Source organism: Camelus bactrianus, chromosome 8, assembly GCF_048773025.1.
Source record: "Camelus bactrianus isolate YW-2024 breed Bactrian camel chromosome 8, ASM4877302v1, whole genome shotgun sequence".
Lineage (NCBI taxonomy): Eukaryota > Metazoa > Chordata > Mammalia > Artiodactyla > Camelidae > Camelus > Camelus bactrianus.
In genome coordinates this window covers 31,794,039-31,812,084 of record NC_133546.1, presented here as the reverse complement: position 1 = coordinate 31,812,084, position 18,046 = coordinate 31,794,039, and the positions used below count along the sequence as shown (strand labels likewise).

The following is an 18,046-nucleotide window of genomic DNA, read 5'->3' as shown; positions in this document are numbered from 1 at the left end:
TTAATATTCAGCCAAATTAGTATTCATCTGGGAAGGCAACTGAAGATATTCAAAGACTCACAAACATACCTCCCTTGCAACACTTATGAAAAAACATAGACATGCTCAAGAAACGTTTGCATTATACAGTTAAGTGGAAAAAGCAGATATAAAACAACAGGTATTATTTAAGTCATTTTTTGAAAATAAGTATATCTTTACAAATATATTCATTGAAAATGTTTTAAAGTTATATAGCAAAATGTTAACATGTATGAAAGGATTTTGGGTTTTTTTTTTTTCTCATGTGAATTTCCGCATTTGTAGTATGTAATTGCTTGCATCATAGAAGAATAATAAAAGTTAAAATAAAAATGTTTCTGGGAACTAAGAAATGAATCAAAATTAGGAACTTCATAGGCAATCATAATACTTAAAAAGATGGTAAGTACTAAACTCTATTAAGCAAGAAATAAAATTGAAATACTCACTAGATAATAAAACCTAATGAGAAACCACAAAAAAGTATTTGCTAACAATAATCTTATATAAAAGTCAATATTAAAAAAAAATACTCACTACCTCAATAACAGGAAGCTGCTGAAGAGAGTAAAATATTCCCATAGCTCATAGCACTTGTGGACCCAAAAGCTATCATAAAAAAAAGAATAAAAACAACCACTTTTAGAAGAAGAAATTTTAGTGGCTGGGAAACATGGAAAGCTATTTGTCTTCTTTAATTAAGGAAATATAAATTAAAACAACAATGAAATTTTTTTTCACATATGGGCTTGGTGTAAAGATTTATATTACCCAGTGTTGCTGAGTTTGAAAATTGGTGGAACTGATCACAGTAAAAATGTGTGCAGATGATGGGAGACCCCAGATTTTGGAGTTACTAGTAAAATTTACAATGTGCATAACATTCATCCCCAGCAAGCTCACTCAATACTTCTGTAACCCAGAGAAATATTTCAACATGGGCACACAGCACATAGAAGCACCTGCAAAATATTTATTATAGCATTATTTGTAACAGCAAAAAATTGGAATCATGTAAACCTAAGTCAAAAGGGAATGGGTTAAATCTTTATAGTACATTCATACTATGGAATACTGTGTTTAAAAGAAAGATACAGAACACTATGTCCTGGCAGAAAACAATGTCCAAAATTCATAGTTTCATGAAGAAATCAAATCTCAGGATACCATATACAAGATTATTCCATTTATTACAAAACACCACAGAACAAAAAATATATATACTACCATCTGTCCTAAATATATGAAAATGTCTATTAAAAATCTGGAAAACTGGAGAAAGAAGGGGAATTCTTTTTTAATTCCTATATTTTTATAATTCTATATGGGATTTATTTTAAAATAATTATGTCTGTCAAAACCAAGGTTTCCTCAAAAACAGAGGTTAAGTTAAAGGTTAAATCTTAATGCCTCACTTGGGGGAACAGTGCAATCAATGGCTGCAAGGATGAATGAGAGACACCAGAAAATGAGGCAGGGAAGCAAGGAATCAAAAACAACATGGGGCCCAGAAACTGACATATTGTAACTGACTATACTTCAGTTAAAAAAAAAAAAAAAAAGTGGGGCCATAATGGAGTGGGCTCAGCTTCATAGGAAACCATAGCCAGGGACATATCCTGGCAGGCCACAGAGAACATCCATCTGCATGTTGGAACAGTTGGGGATGGGACAGGGACTGAAATGGAGAATCAACTCTCTCTCATCTCCTAGTCCTCACTGGTCAACTTTTCCCTCACAAGTTAACTCCCCTGTACTTTGGCTTGCATTGGTCATCACATCTGAAGATCCTTGGGTGGGAAAGGCATATCTTGTGCCCAACGTTCAGTGCTCATCTGAATGCAGAACCACTGGGAAGAGACAAAACTGTCATGTACTTAGTCGAGCTGAGCCTGGTTTCGATGCTGCTGTAGATCTCCCTTCATCAGGTGCAATAAAACCAGACATCTTGCCAAGGGAATCTGAGCCAGCAAGTATATTTGGGAATGAAGTGACTCCATGGTTATGGTGGCCAAAGATCTCCACTGAGCAAATGGCCAAGATCCCAAGAAGTAGATGGCACTAAATGAATGTAGAAAGATGTGTGACTGTTTAGTTCTAGCACAGGTTTAGTAAGTTATGTAAATATACCAATTATAGAATTAAAAATGAATAACTATCACAGTGGCACTATTTACAATAGCCAAGACATGAAAGCAACCTGAACATCTATTAACAGATGACTGGATAAAGAAGTTATATATATTAAATGTATATATATATATATATATATATATATATATACACACACACACACACACACATACATACACACAATGGAATACTACTCAGCCATAAAAAGAATGAAATAATGCCATGAATGGACCTGGAGATTATTATCCTAAGTGAAGTAAGTCAAAAAGAGAAAAATACCATATGATATCACTTATATGTGGAATCTAAAAAAATGACACAGATGAACTTGTTTACAAAACAGGAACAGACTCACAGACATAGAGAACAAACTTATGGTTACCAGAAGGGAAAAGGGGTGGGGAGGGATAAATTGGGAGTTCAGGATTTGCAGATACAAAACTACTATATATAAAAATAAACAACCAGTTTCTATTGTATAGAACAGGGAACTATATTCAATGTCTTACAGTAACCTCAATGAAAAAAATATGAAAAGGAATATATGTATGTATATTTATCACTGAATTATTAAATGCTGTACACCAGAAATTGACACAACATTGTAAATTGGCTATACTTTGGTTAAAAATGGTTAATAAAAAATGAATGACTAAACAAAAGTTATTAATATATTTTTAACTTAAACATAAGGGAAACTAAGAAATTAAGGTTTTGTGTTTTTTTTAAACTAAGGTGTTTTTGAAAGTGTTTTAATTCTTCTAGTTAAACCAGTAGTGGAATTAAAAATGGGATGCTTTATATATACATACATTTGTTTTCATATTCTTTTTCATTAAAGCTTATTATAAGATACTGAATATATTAAAAAAAAAAGTGGGATGCTTACTTTACAAATTCCTAGACAAATAAAAACCAAGATACTATTCATCAATAATTAAAGGAGACTCCAAGGAAGCACAAAAATCAGAAAGCATTAAACAAAATACTAAAAAGGAAAGATCATGCATTTAAAGTATGCTATTAGAAGACAAGGGTATATAGTATTATAGCAAACAAACAAGTCAATATCCAAATATTTATTGGCAAAACACTCCTTATCAGTTCTGAGACCTCTCAGTGCACAAACTAAGATATTAACTCCATTTAATGTAAACATCTCCAGCTGTCAAAAGAAAATGAGCCCATAAAAGCATAGATGAATATAGATGAATATTCTTAAGAGTCTGTGCATACAATCTAATGGCCAGAGCTGAGTGATTTGGAAGTTTGACTCTAAAAGCTTCATTTAATCATTTTTAATGGAATTTACCTCATCCATAGCAGTCAAAAATATGGCTCTATTTCCTTGTTTTCTAATATGAAAAATAAGCTACCATTTTTTTTTAAATCATGGAAATTACAGTGACATTGAGATTTTTTGGTAGGGTGAGGAGAGGAAATGTGAAGGGAGAGTATGAATCCTTATGCTTAAGGAGAAGTTCTTTTGAGAGATTTACTTCTCTATGTGTTTTGCATTTTTTAAAAAATCTTGGCACAAAACTGAACAAAAGTATAAAGGCAACAAGATAAATCCACTAGTAATAATTCAGATAAGACTTTTGAGAGTTTATTATGATTAAGACAAGTTCCTTATTCCTGTGCCTCTGCCCCAGTGTAGCTTTTTTTCTACAAACTTTTATACATTTTTCTGCATTATTGTACATAAAACTTAATCTTTTATTCGTCTCTAGTTTAAAGATCTTTAGTGGATTTTTCAAAGCCATATCTAAATGTTTGAGATAATTACTGCACTACAGAAATTTACATATGCCTTCAAAGTCTTTATCATTTATCCTTTAGAAGTTTTGCAGTTAAAAGGTATTTATTTAATATTTTTCTGTTCCATTATTTTTATTCTCGATAAACTGTACCCGGAAACATATAAAACATGAAGAATAAAACCACACATCCAGGATAAAGGCAGCAAAGGTTGCCAGAAAACTTTTCATGACTATTAGTTGCACACAGGTTACTATGAAGACTCCTTTTCTGGTACTAATTTTTTTTTTCCCCAAGGAATGATCTTGGCACTGGCTTCATATATCTTTGTAGATAAATGCATTAGCTATAATGTGTTCAGTCCTAGATTCTAAACATTTTTATGGCGTGTGTCTTTATTCCAAGATATTCAAGCACTAACTTTATCAGTTATTCATTTTAGGAGCTTCGAAAAGGATCTGACTTCAGTACACATAAACACACATAAACACACCAGTGTGTCAGTGAAACCATACTTTCCAGCCATTAAAAGAAAAAGAAACAAAGAAAGAAGAAAAAAGGAAGGAAGGAAGGAAAGAAGGAAGGAAGGAAAAAAAGGAAGGAAGGGAGGTGATGACACAGTCCAAAATCCCGAAATATTGAGAGTAGGTCACTTCTATGATAATAGCATAAAATTTATGCCCACTTTATTAATTTTGGCAATATATATAGATATATCTATATTAAACTTTACCACCACACATATCAATACCAATAGCATAAGGTGCCAGCCAGAAATCCAAGTCAGCTCTGAAGCCAAAGAAAAGAATGGTATCAATCACATTATGTGGGCAGACAGCCACCTGCTCCTTAGTAGAGTCACAATGGCTTTAATTCTCAAAATATTCCTCTATCATTTAAAGGCATGCCTCAGAGGAATCATCAAAGAAGATACAAAAACTAAGACTAAAATCACAGATATTTGTTATCTCTGTAATGAAATTCTGTTCAGAGTTTTAATGTAAGAGATCAAAATGTTTTGTTTTGTCATATCAATAGTTTATTTTATATGAAAACATCTTCATTCTACAATGAAGACCTAGAAATTAAGCTGGAAGGTAAGTTATTAGAAAGCCTCTGTAGTCTATGTTAGATATTACACACTCCCCACTGCTCGGCTTTATGGAACTCCAAAAAAAAGAAAAGAAAGAAAGAAAGAAAGGAAAGAAAGAAAGAAAGAGAGAAAGAAAGAAAGAAAGAGAGAAAGAAAGAAAGAAAGAGAGAAAGAGAGAAAGAGAGAGAGAAAGAGAGAGAGAAAGAAAGAGAGAAAGAAAGAAAGAAAGAAAGAAAGAAAGAAAGAAAGAAAGAAAGAAAGAAAGAAGAAAAGAAAGAAGAAAGAAAAGAAAGAAAGGAAGAAGAAGAAGGAAGAAGGAAGAAAGGAAGGAAGGAAGGAAGGAAGGAAGGAGGAAGAAGGAAGAAGGAAGAAAGAAGGATGAAGGAAGAAGGAAGAAAGAAACAGCTGAACCAAACATAAATCTAAGGGACAGAACTAAAATACAGACTGCCATGAACTCCTACCAGAGCTCACGCTTGCAAACGCTTTATTCCTAAACTGGCTTTCTATCAGGTCTTTAACAATCTTTTTGACATTTCCAACTCTGTGATTGGTCAATGACCCTACTCTATACATTACCATTAAGATAAGATACAATTTTCAGATGTATTTTTAAATGGAGATAACGTTTCCTTACTCCAGTCATCACATCAGTCCAAAGGAGCCACAAAGGGTGCGGTGGGTGGAATTAAGCAGCCTAGATAAGAGGTCTGCCTTCGGCTGAGTTGAGAGCTGAGGAGGCCACACCTAAGTGGGAGAGATTCAACAACAGGCAGAAGGAAGGACACTCTGCCCACACCCACTGGTAAAGCCATATACATTCAGGGCATGATAATATGAAGGACACGATGCTGTACCAGGCCCTCCTGTTCAAAAATCTCAACCCTGCCACTTAACACTTTATCATCAGGGACTTATGCCTTTGCAATTACTGAGGGAGGGGATCCCACAGTGTAAGCTGATATCCAAGAGGGATGAAATGGCAGCCACTTGAAGAAAGAACTACAGAAAAGCTAAAATAAAGGATGAAAAGTTTGTGATGTAAAAGGCCACTGAGAGGGTGGGTAATTGTAAGTTAAAAAAAAAAAATTCCACATATGTTACTCTTTTCCCTGGATAAAAATTCCATACCCTGGTTGAGGAAAGGGAGCAGTAAGAATCAAAGCAAATAAAATACATATGAAGCACCTAGCATATAAATGCCTTGTTGTAGCTGCAGGCTGTAAGAAACAAAATGTAGAAATCAAAGTAAGAAGATAAGCAGGAGGCATAATAACAGAAATCAAAGTTACAGTAATTTGCAACTGTGATGCAAAATCTTAATATACATTTTGTACTAAATGTGAGCATTTCTAATTCCACGTCTGGCTCTATATGGAGATTCGACTCTGTTGTGACATGGAAATAAACTGGTACTTGATGAGGAAGATGCTGGCCACTTCTTATCACCAAGGGCTCCATCTACAGTAAATTAACTGTGTGAAAATGTTATGCAGATCTCAGAAAACATTCACTCAAACTCTGCTTTGAGTAGATACCAACTTACAGTTGCCAGCGAATAAATGTATGATTTCTTCTAAATAAATACATAAAATACATAAAAGAAAAATAAATACAAAATAATTTTTCCTCCCCCAATTCCTAAAGAGAAAGTTTCCTAAAACTATTTCCTCACAAATACAGGAGGTGTCTCAGCATTCAAGTATGAAAAAAGCCTAAAGAATTGCAATTAGGGATACTAAAACAGACTCCATGTCTTCTTAAATAAGGTTTCAAAAACTAGGTGTTCTTTTTGCAATAGCATCCTTTTACTCATTCTGTCGTCAAAAGTTTGTTGAGCATCTCCAAATGAGCAAGCCACATTGCATAAAATGAAAATGTAAGCAGATCACTTGATCCCTACATTTAAGGAGTTTGAGGATTTGTTGAAGAGATTAACAAGGGTCCAAAAGATAACTATAAGGCAAGGCAGAAAATAAAAATGCTGAAAGAAAAATGAAAGCAAAGTGCCAGGAAAGTTCAGAGGAAGCAGAAATCATTCCCATAATGCTGGGAGATATTTTTCATGGGGAACATACCAGCTGAGTAGGGCCCTGAAGAACATGTAGGATTTTTACAATTGCAGATAGCGGCTGAAGGAATTCCAAATGAAAGAAATAGTGTGAAAAAGAAGCAAATATGAAAAAGTCCAAGAAGTGTTTGGGGGAAGAACACATAGTCCAGTTGTGTATGTTTAGTGATGGTATAAATATATCAAGAACAAAATGCTAGTCCTGCACAATTTTTCTAGAGGCTCCTGGCTCATACGCAGATTTGCAAGGCATGCTCTTACACAAACAATGAACTGTCTTCTGTTGAAATAATATCATAAAATTTAGATCTGGGCCTTTCTAACTCAACCTTCTGTTTTAGCAGAATTGAAAATCTGAGTTTCAAAGAAGATAAATGGCATTTCCAAGTTCATACAACTAATTAATGGCAGTTTGGAGACCCATAGTGGAGTTTATTATTCTGGTCTGGAAGGAAGGATTTTCCCTGTACATAAATACTCTCTTCCTCCACACCTCATTTCCCCACTGATGCCAAGATAGGCATTGTTTCACAGGCTGACCCATGCAGTCTATGACCAAGGGACAGGGTTTTTTTCTCTGTAAGATGCTAATTGAGTCATACAATGAGCCAAACTCTACCTTGGCCTCATTGGCTCCAGGTTCTCACTAACTCCTGGACTGGACTCTTATTAACTAAGAGGGTCAGACAACCTTGTCACCAAGAAAAGGAATTTCTAAAAAAGAACCAATAGCTGTTGAAATACATGAAACATAACTTTCTTAGTTTTGACTCCCTCTAGAGTATGTTGGAGGAAAAGACTTGATCCAGTGAATTCTTTTTCAATACACATTTTAAAACATGGAAAGTTCTTGATACAGTTCTTAGGGGAAATCCCCACCCCCACAAAATCTACACGCTTTCTTAAAAAAAAAAAAAAAAGCCAAAACAATTCAGTCATCTCTAATGGATAGAACTAAAATGATTCTGGCTGAGTAAACTACTGATTTATATCTCTAACTCATTCACCTGCTGGTACCAGGACTAAAGATCTCCAAAGTCATCATTAAATACTGGCTCTATGATTTAAAGTATGAAAATTCCAAATTCACAGTAATTGCTTTCGTGTGAGGCAGCTAGTGTTTTGTTTTGGTTTTTAATGGGCTAGCATTTAATAAATGCTGTCAAATAAACCTATCATGAAGCCTTTATTTCTACAGCTTAAAGTTCACTAACCAAATTCAAATGAGATTCAGCTTTTTCACATGTGTAATGAACATACATTCATTTGTAAATGTGCAAATGTTAAGGGTTCCTTTATGACAAAATATACATGTATCAGTTCCATGTTGCAAAAAGGGAAATCAGTGACTTGCTTAATTCTCCAAAAATCTTAACACTTCAATACATTTAAGAGACTTCTTTCACCTGTTTTGTATTTTCAGTCTCAGGTAGGCTTATTCAAAATATAAATTTTGTCAAGGTCACTGAAATATTATCGTACATCAATAACAAAAGAAATATTTATGAAAACCCTCAAAGGACTAATTCCCATGCTAGGATAATCAAATTACACCTAATCATTTTTATTCTTTCTGGCAGGAAATCTACATAAAGTGCATGTATATATACTTTATAAATATATATGTATAGAGATATAGTTATGAGTATAGATATACATTTTAGTGAGTTCTGTTTAATGAGTTTCTGCTATTCTAGGTTCGTAGACCCTATTAAAGTGTTATGTTACTATCCACCACCCCAACATTTAAATAGTGTATTTAAAGAGACTTGAAAACAGTATGAGAGAAGAAACCACAAAATCTTAATTTGAAAATACCTTAACCCTCATCCGAATTTATGCAGGAATTCTGCTCTGCAGGAAAACACATTCCATCTTGGGCAGCTCTCATGGTCCAAAATGACCCTTGATGTCATTCCCTCTCAAAAATGCTCCTCCCAATAACGAAATCTCTCATTAGGCCTCGGGTCCCCAGCTATTAGTTGATTAGTAAAGTACTTTGGCTTGTCTACTCATATTAATAATTAACTTGATTGATTCATATACATTAAAGGGGCAGAGGAAAGTCATGCTGGTGGGAACCTGTAACAGGTTGGTTATTTATTTGAACACTACGGTACGTTAAGAGTTCATTTTGACTTCCTTGAATACTACATAGCAAGATAATTGCTCACTTTCTGCAGAATTGAGGAAAAAACTCATTTTTCACAAGTTGCAAAATGTAGTGACTAATCCTTATTATATTGTATTACACAGTTGTGTGATGGCTCCTGATGTCAACAGACCACTTCCCATTCCACAGACTGGACTCACTTGACTTTCTGTTTATTTAAGTGACACTTTTGTTTGAAACTCTGGGTGCTTCTTATCCCTTTGAGTCACACACTGCGTCTGGGAGCCTCTGCTCTGACACTTTTAGCACCTCATTAATTACTAACTGTAGCAAAGTCCTGCTGTTTTGCAACTCCTCTGCCTTTGTTGGGAAATCACAACCCCTTGCTAGAATGAGAAGGTAGACAATAGGTATTTGCCAAATGTCCAGTTTGGAAGCATCTTACAAAGGCTAATTATCTTAAGGTCTTGTGATTTCCCTAGATATTCAAACTAGGTAAGATAACTCATTGTGTCTCTGAAGTACCTTTAAACTTAAATCCAGGAAGTATTTGCATTCAAATAACTAATATTAAGAGAAGTTAAACGATTGTTAAAGCTGTAAGTGAGAAAAAGTCTCTCGTTCCCAGAGGCACCTTTTAGCACAGTGCCCACAGGCATAGCCGCACTCCCCCCTTCTTTAGCACTTACATCTGAATCTCCCATTTGGCTTTCAGTGTGTGCTCTGCTTCATTGTTATTTATTTTTATGCATAGAAGTTCTGACCCCACTCCCTCAAAAAACTTTAAGCCCTTCAGAGGCAAGGATTGTATCTTTCTAATACTTTGTAATATTCTGTAGCACCTAGCAGAGCACTCCACACATTTCTCTCTGTAGATATTTAAAATAGACAATATTTTCCTACTACAAAATACAACAAATAAAAATCTCAATAATTCTACAAATCAATGCAAAGTCTTAAAGACCAGGTCTTGAATGATAACTAACAGTTTTATGGAGAATTAATCTGTCAGTCCAATTTGGTGTTTTATGTCAAGATGCCTGAACAGACGCAATAAGAGTCATCCACGGTAGTTATTAGAAATGTGTTGTTGCCCTTTGTGTCACATTTACCAACAAAAAGACTACACGTCCTTGAAATCAGTATTCTCAGTTCGGGGTGTTAAGTAAAAGAAATCCAAAGGACAGTTTCCCAAGGTCCTGAAGAATATCTACTCGTTTCCTTCATAATGAACCGTAAGACTCTCAGTCATGTTAACCACTCTGGTTTGCTCTCTCTCTTCCCCTAAATACTATGGTTATCTTCTCTGAAATGTGTCCTTTCAGCACCACCCCTTTCCCAAACAAAGAGATTTAGAGTTGTTGAAAATCATTCACTGACCTGGATGCAGCAATGGCTGTTGATACAGATAAGGGGGTGCAGGCTGATTTGAGCCCCTCTCACCTCCTGCTTAGATCTTATCAGATATTTTGGAACATACATCTCATCCCACATTCTCTACTTTCCATGTTACCTCCCTGCTTTGTGAGTCTATTCCCTCTCGTCATCCAGTAAAAGGATATAGAGGCACTGACTAGAACCTCCTGGGAATTGTTTAAATCATACAGATGCCCAGTTGCCAGTGATTCTGGTTTACCTGTGTTGAAATAGAGGCCAGTCATCAGTGCTTTTAAAAAACTCTCTCACGTGATTATATTGTTAAGCACCTTCTCAAACTTTAATGTGCACGTAAATCACCCAGGAAAATGGTTGAAATGACTCAGTAGATCAGTTCAGGGTGGGGCCTGAGATTCTGCATTTCTAAGAAGGTCATCTCTGGAGTGCTGCTTTGTGGACCACATGTGAGTAGCAAGGCCTGTTAAACTGACAGGTTTGGGAACGGAGCCAGAGCTAGAGCTAGCACTCCCCCACCCGCCTTCCCTTTTCCTCTCCAGCTACCCGCCCCCCCCCCCCCACATTACTTATATATTTTAGATTCCAGTGCTGAGTAAGACTAATAGCCTAGAGGAAGAAATTGAAGAAAACCTGCCAACCTGCCTCGATGGAAGAACAATTAGGTCAGCGAATGCAAAAGCATACTCTATGGTGCCTTGTGTGGACTCTGGAATCACCTGTGCATCCGCTCCTTCAGAACCTGAACGTTCTGAAGGAGCAGACGCACAGAGTGGGCCCTTCAATAAGTCTCCAGGGAGAGAGGGGAAGGTTTGAGCCTAAGTCTTTCCTTTGAACAGTAAGACCGTCAACACCTCAGCTGCCCTTTCCCTGTGTCTTCATCAGACTAGCTTCAAAATCTGGTTTAACACCCACGTATTCAAAGATAGATATTTTCACTGAACTGACCTAGTTCTGCTGACTTCTCTGTAGTGTAAAGAGTAACCTTTTTCTAAGGATAAGGATGTATATATAGCATAACATTTTCATTGCTGATATATTTCTTTATGTCTTCTTCATAACTAAAGTATGAGCTCCTAGAGATCTGTGTCCGTCATTTCTTTGGTGTAAGTCTCACAACAGTTAATAAATTTATGCTTATTGCCCACATGGTGGACATTCAACATTCTCACTAATCAGCAGTCTGGAAGCAGGATCCAAGTAATTTTTATACATTAAAGTAATTTGAAAATAAATGAATAAACTTCAGCAGTACAAGTATAGAGTAATATATGGAATAAACACATTGCCTTTAATTGAAGAGGTTACAATTGTTTTCCTTATGTACAATTAAATTGAAAATCAGGCCACTCACGTAGCAAATTCATATTGGAATTCTCTATTATAAAAACAAATATGGGCTTCGGTTAAGAAGTAAATACAGAAATACTAGCTCTTCCTTCTATTATATTCAGAATTCACCTGACCCTAGACTTTGCAAATACAAGTAAATGAAAGTCTATGAAGAATTATTAAAAGGACCAGAATTAAAGTGTTGAACCCAAGGAAATGGATAAATTCATAATTAGTTTAAACTGTATGAAGAGTTCATGCTTTGTAAATGGTAATGAGGATCAAGGACAATGCCCAAAGAAGGCAGTAAAAGAATGTTGAATGAATGTGAGTGGATGAAAGAAGGAACTAGTGAATGAATGTGCTGTTCTCAGATGCCATTGATGTGAAACAAAAGGGTATGGATTTCCAAAGTAGCATGAGTGATGAAACAGTGATGTCAGAAATATCCTAGTAATGAGAGGGACTGGGCTGTAGTCTCAGCTTTCTAATATGACCTTGGGTAGGTCGTGTAATCTTTCAGGTCTCAGCTTCCTCATATACAAAATAAAATATGTACTAGGTAATCTCTAAGAGTCCTTTCAGTTCTAGAATCCCATGAATCTATCAAGTGAAATTAAACTAAAGCTTTCATTAAGAATCAGAAGATTTTTACCAGTTTCTAGACAAAGATTCTAGTTTGCTTTTGAAATTTCAATTCAGTATAGAAAATTTATGTTGGCATACCTTGCGTTAGAGGGAAATAAAATTTGTTCTGTATTTTTTAAAACTTGCAAAGAAGGTTGAAAATTCCTCCCCCGAAGGTCCTTAAAAACAGTACAGAATTTTGTGTCTCATGGATGCTTTAAATGTTCTCTTATCTCAGGTTCAAGTGGCAAACTGGTTCCCCTGTGGTATTCCAGCTCCCATCACAGCATAGAGCTCTGAATGTAAAGCATCCTGAAGCCCATTAGGACTAGGTGTTCCAAAGTGCCACAATCACATCAATAACGTGCCCTTCAGAGGCAGGGAACTGTAGCGCCAGACTGAAACATATGCCAAGTATGAAAAATTAGATTAACTTCCTAACCCTTCAAGTTCTTTAAAATATTTAAATTTCAACTTAATATTAAAAGTAATCATTCTTGAATGATGGATGTAATGAAATAAAAGAATTCATTCTTGTATTTAACTTTTAAATACCAATTAATTCAGCAATAACAAAAATATCTTATTCCAGGGGATTTTGTTGTACTATCTTTCAGTCAGTCTTGCCCATTATGAGTAAGAACCTATTGACTCTTACCCTGTAAATTATCCATTATTACTATTTTGATGGAAATTGTCTACTTTCATTCTCTTTTTTACTCCCCTTCTGCATACGTATCTTGATTTACATATGCTAGGACCTATGCTGACCGAAGGAATCAGAATCTGACTTAAGGGAAATCTCGGTAGCACAATAACTAAAAAGTTGTGTTTCTCCCTCATGCTATATGCCCAACATAGTCATCAGGGGGTAGGCAGTGAGAGAGGGCTGTTCACCGTAGTCCCATGGGGCCCTAGTCTGATGAAGGCTTCATTTCGTCACGTGCTTTCATGATCATTACAACACTAGAAAGAGAGTATGGTAAACCTGACCCTGGCTTTTACAGCTTTTAGTGACTCAGTGTCACTTCTGCTCTCATTTCTTTCAAATTATACATGCTATGCCTAATTTTAAAGGGAATTTGTAGAACAGGAATATGAAATTTCTACCTGTGTCCAGAGAGCATAGCAAAGACAGACTATTTGCTGAACAGTCTCAAGGTGACCACATGAAGCCATGCCTGGGCTGGCATTAACAGGGAAACCAACTTTGGTCACTTTGAACCCATAGCTGAGTACTGTACAAGACGTCTCCAGTCCCCAGGTAGCCCTGCCCTTGAACTATTATACTCAGTCCCATGAGCATAGACAGGCATTCTAGCTCATCCTCTGACCTTTGATTATAAATTCCTTACGGACATTTTACACAAGGCCCTAGAGATCCGTAACAATTCTACCCCTCCTATATGAAAAGGGACATGAATGGATGCCTCTCAAGAGGAGAGTAGACTACAGCTTCTCTGTCCTTCTCTTCCACTGCCTTTCCTCCAGTTCCAGAAGGGCTCTCCACACCCTCTTCCTTTTGACAAGGAAATCTTTAGTGATGATACTATGACTTTCAGTAAAACTCTATATTTGAATCTCCAACTTTGCTTGTATATAAATATATAGGAAAGTTTTAAAGTTTAGAAATCTCTTGTCTCTCAAAAATTCCATGGTGAGATGAATATTACTGGGGATCCAAGAAAGGGGACATTGAGACTCAAAGCAGAACAATGTAACTGTGGTCTAGGTGACATCTGCCCTTACCCACAAATAACAAGTGGCCTTGATTCAACAGTAGCTGTAGAAAATATAACTTTCAGAGAATGAGAGATTCATCTGATTAAAGCTTTTTCAAAACTGTTATCTTCAAATTAAGCTATGTAGAATATTAAACTTCAGGGCAATAAATTAAAATGTTTTTCATTAGCTGGGGGAGTCTTTATGAAAAACGTAATATGAGTCCTCATATACAATTAGATATATCTATGCTGTCATTGATGTTTCCCCAGGTGAAGCATTTAGCAGTCAGTCATATCAGGTCTTATCTTTCATACATTTCTCACTAACAAGCTTCAGTTTGATAACTATTAATTTTTAAAAGAAAATGGGTAAAGAGTAAAAATGGCATAATACGTTTTGCCTCACTTTTTTGTGTTCAAGAGTATATATTCATCTACTTTCAATCTTCAGTGTACTTTCTGGATAATTTTTCTTCTTTATTATGTCATAGGACATGCCCACTTTCAGATAAAGCTATGTCAGGGAATTTCAAATTATTTTCAGAACAATCCATTGTGTAATCTCTGCCAGAATCTCCTCCTATGTTAAGGGGGTTGCAATAAGCTGCCTAATTTAAATTTTTATTAATGCTTCATCAAGTCATCCATAGAAAATTCAGTTCATTCTTGAAACAGTCACACCTCCCTTTCTGCTGCTGCTTTTTCTTGCAGCTTCTGTTTCTGCCCTTACTTTTGTACTCCCCATAGTCACTGATTGGATACAATTCTCTCACATACTCACATTTCATAATGCCCTTGAGAGTTTGGACATTCTCCCTTTGCTACGAGTTAGAGGTCTGTTAAGGAAAAAAAAAATCTAATTAAAATAATTTACTCATTCTTAACTTTCTTGGGGGTATCTAAATTTAAAATAAATTTTTAACTATGATGAGTTCAAGTAGTATAACAATGATGTGAACAATTTCAGCAATGAGAATAGGCAGATGAAAAAAATACAGTCACATACACACATAGAGATAAAAGTAAAGCAAGTTATACATATAAATATAATGATTTGGGGGACACATCATCAAGTTATTATTTATCTATTGGAAGCCAAGCTGGCCTTGAATTTCTAACTGTTGTATTGTGCATCTTTAATAAAAACATGAAATACACCACATTTTACACAATTTACAATGTTACCCCCAAAACGTATTAATTCTTATGACTACAAACAGTGAAAATTCACCACAAAGTCATGCAAAATCAATGAGCCATTGTTAAGAAAGTCAGAGAATCAATGAACACTGAGGGAGTAAATCCATTAGTTTACTTGCCTTCTTTCCGAAATGCTGAAGGTAAATCTATTTGGTAGGACAAAATGGTTGTATCTATTAACTCTTAGAATTATGGAATTTAATAAGAGAGTGGTTCACCTGATTATATTCCTTAGTGTTTTTATGCACTAAAATGATAAGTCCTTCTCTCCATCTTAGTAGGCAAAAGGAAGGCCTCCCAGGAACAAGGCATGTACAGAGTGGCCCTTTTTAATGAGGAGCCCTCTATGTTGTAGTCACAAATCTTAAGTAATGCTTATCTTAACCTTGAGACAAGAGAGAACAGAAGGAAAATAACAGGCTGAAGTTACCTCTCTCTAAGGGAAAGCCTTATGACTTCCCCTAAGACTAGAAAGCCCCAACATTTTTTCTCCGTGAGTTCCAAACAATAATAGCTCTCTACTTATGGACTTAAATTTGTCCCCAAAGTGTCCTGGAACTTTGTACTGGTTTGATATTCTGAGGCTTCAAGTCTAGAATTTAAACTCAGTCCACAGCAAGAACCAAACCAGAACCAGAATACCCTTTACAGACTGAGTACATGGTAAACCTCAGTTTTGCTTTCCTGTTTCAACTCAGTGTCAGTTTCTGACCCCCCAAAGGGTTCAAAAGCTTGACTTTAGACAGAGGCCAATAACAGTTCCTTAGCTCTGCAATGGATTAAAATCAGCCAACAATGCTTTGTAGCTCCTCATATCAAAAGAGGGAGTCCACTGGGTAAACCTTGACCTACAGAAGGTAGTGGAAATGACACTGGAGGACTTCCAGAGGGCCTTACAGCTTCCCGTTTCACGCATCTAGAATCCAGAGTGCTTCATGAGCTTTTCAGAGGATGAAAAATTACCCAGGAAGAGAGGCCTAACTTCTCTGCTGTCTCGGTTGAGCCCAGGCCCAGTGAGCTGAAAGCTGAATATAGCACATGAGTGAGGCATACGAGTATATGAGGGAGACCAGCAGGAGACCCAGTCAACCCACAAAATTATGGGAAGCCATATGTAGTTGACATTTTAAACCACTGAGTTTAGGGGTGGTTTGTTATACAGAAATATGTAACAAAAGCAAGCTCCCTGGGAGGAAAATCTTTTCTTTCCCTCCACCGTCTTGCAGACGACTTCTCACTAAGACCTATAAATATAGAATACCACCTGCAAACTGGAAAAAGTCAAAGGCAGGCCAGCCTCCAACTGTCAGAACCACCACCAAGCCAAAACTTTTCTATTCCTCGTACTGGCTTGAAATTCCCTACCTCTGAGGCTTTCCCCAAAGGCCAATGTAAAGTCAAAATATGTTTCTAGAAAGAAAGATTTACATAGGGGAAGAGAAGGAGGATTGTGTGGAGAAGAGGGGAGCTTGGCAGTGGGCAGGAGAATGAGAGCAGCCAGACACCTTTGAGGGCGGACCTTCCTTTCTTCGCTGGTTACTCTAAATATACTCAAACACCTGTAAGAAACTGGAGGAATGAAATGTCACTTTTCTCACAGAAGAGGAATTCATCCACCCACAGTGTAGCTACAGTAAACCGGTCAAATCATTAACCTACAAAGGCCCCCACATAGGTATCAGCCATTAACAACACTCCCACATAGTCAGTATGGAGCCACGCTGAATTGCTGGAGGAGGAGGAGGCCTGATACCACTCCAGGAGTATGGCTACCTCCCCAGCAAGCAGGCAGCCAACCTTGACCACCGACCTTCACAAAATGAGATAGGAGAACAGCTTATCCTTCCACCTCTGAGTTAGGGCCAGTCTAAGCAAGAGAAGGAATCCTTCCTTATCTGCATTAAGACTCACCATTAGTCCTTTAAATGCTGCACATCTTGGATGCAAAGTTTATCGACCCCGACCCTTCCCTAAAGCATTGTTCCCCTTTCCTCTTCCCACAGCAGACCCCCAGCCCTTATCACCAGCGTGTGTCTCCTGGAAGCTTTAATGGCTTATGTGGCTGTCTCCCTCACTGAGGGTGTGCCACTTGAGGGCAAGACTCTAGTCTTCATGGTTTTGTGTTTCTAGAGCCTAGCATGGTGTTTGCCACATGCTCAGTGAATGCTGAAATAAGGGGTCACGAGCTGACCAAAAGTAGCTACCCAAATGCATCAGCAGTAACATACGTAAACCATGACTGGTAGGTAAATATCCAGATGGAGAGAAGTTGTTTTTGTTTTGGTTTGGTTCGGCTTGGTTTGCTTTTTTAATAGAGCTTCTCTGATAAGACGTTTCCTTAAAGCTTGCTGTGGAACAGGCCCTTACGTGCATCTACGTGCCATTTTATTTCTGTCATGAACCATAACATTGTTTTTAGCACGAGCACCTATACAACCTATAAAGTCATCCTTTCCATGTTCCTGTCGTAAAGGTTGTGCATAAACCCCTGCTTCTTTGTCTCGCCTGAAGTCACTCATAGTAGGCGCCATCAACATACATCTGTGGGATGAATGGATGACTGATTTACCTCAGCTGCC

At 36.7% G+C, this 18,046-nt stretch overlaps 1 long non-coding RNA gene across 1 annotated transcript in view; it reads right to left on the bottom strand.

Annotated features, from left to right (window-relative positions):
- LOC123619784 (uncharacterized) overlaps positions 1-18,046 on the bottom strand; it is a 152,215-nt gene that overhangs the window by 127,371 nt on the left and 6,798 nt on the right. Inside the window, exon 2 of the long non-coding RNA XR_006728463.2 lies at positions 15,049-15,103. This is a non-coding gene — a long non-coding RNA (uncharacterized LOC123619784). The remainder of the gene's footprint in view (positions 1-15,048; positions 15,104-18,046) is intronic.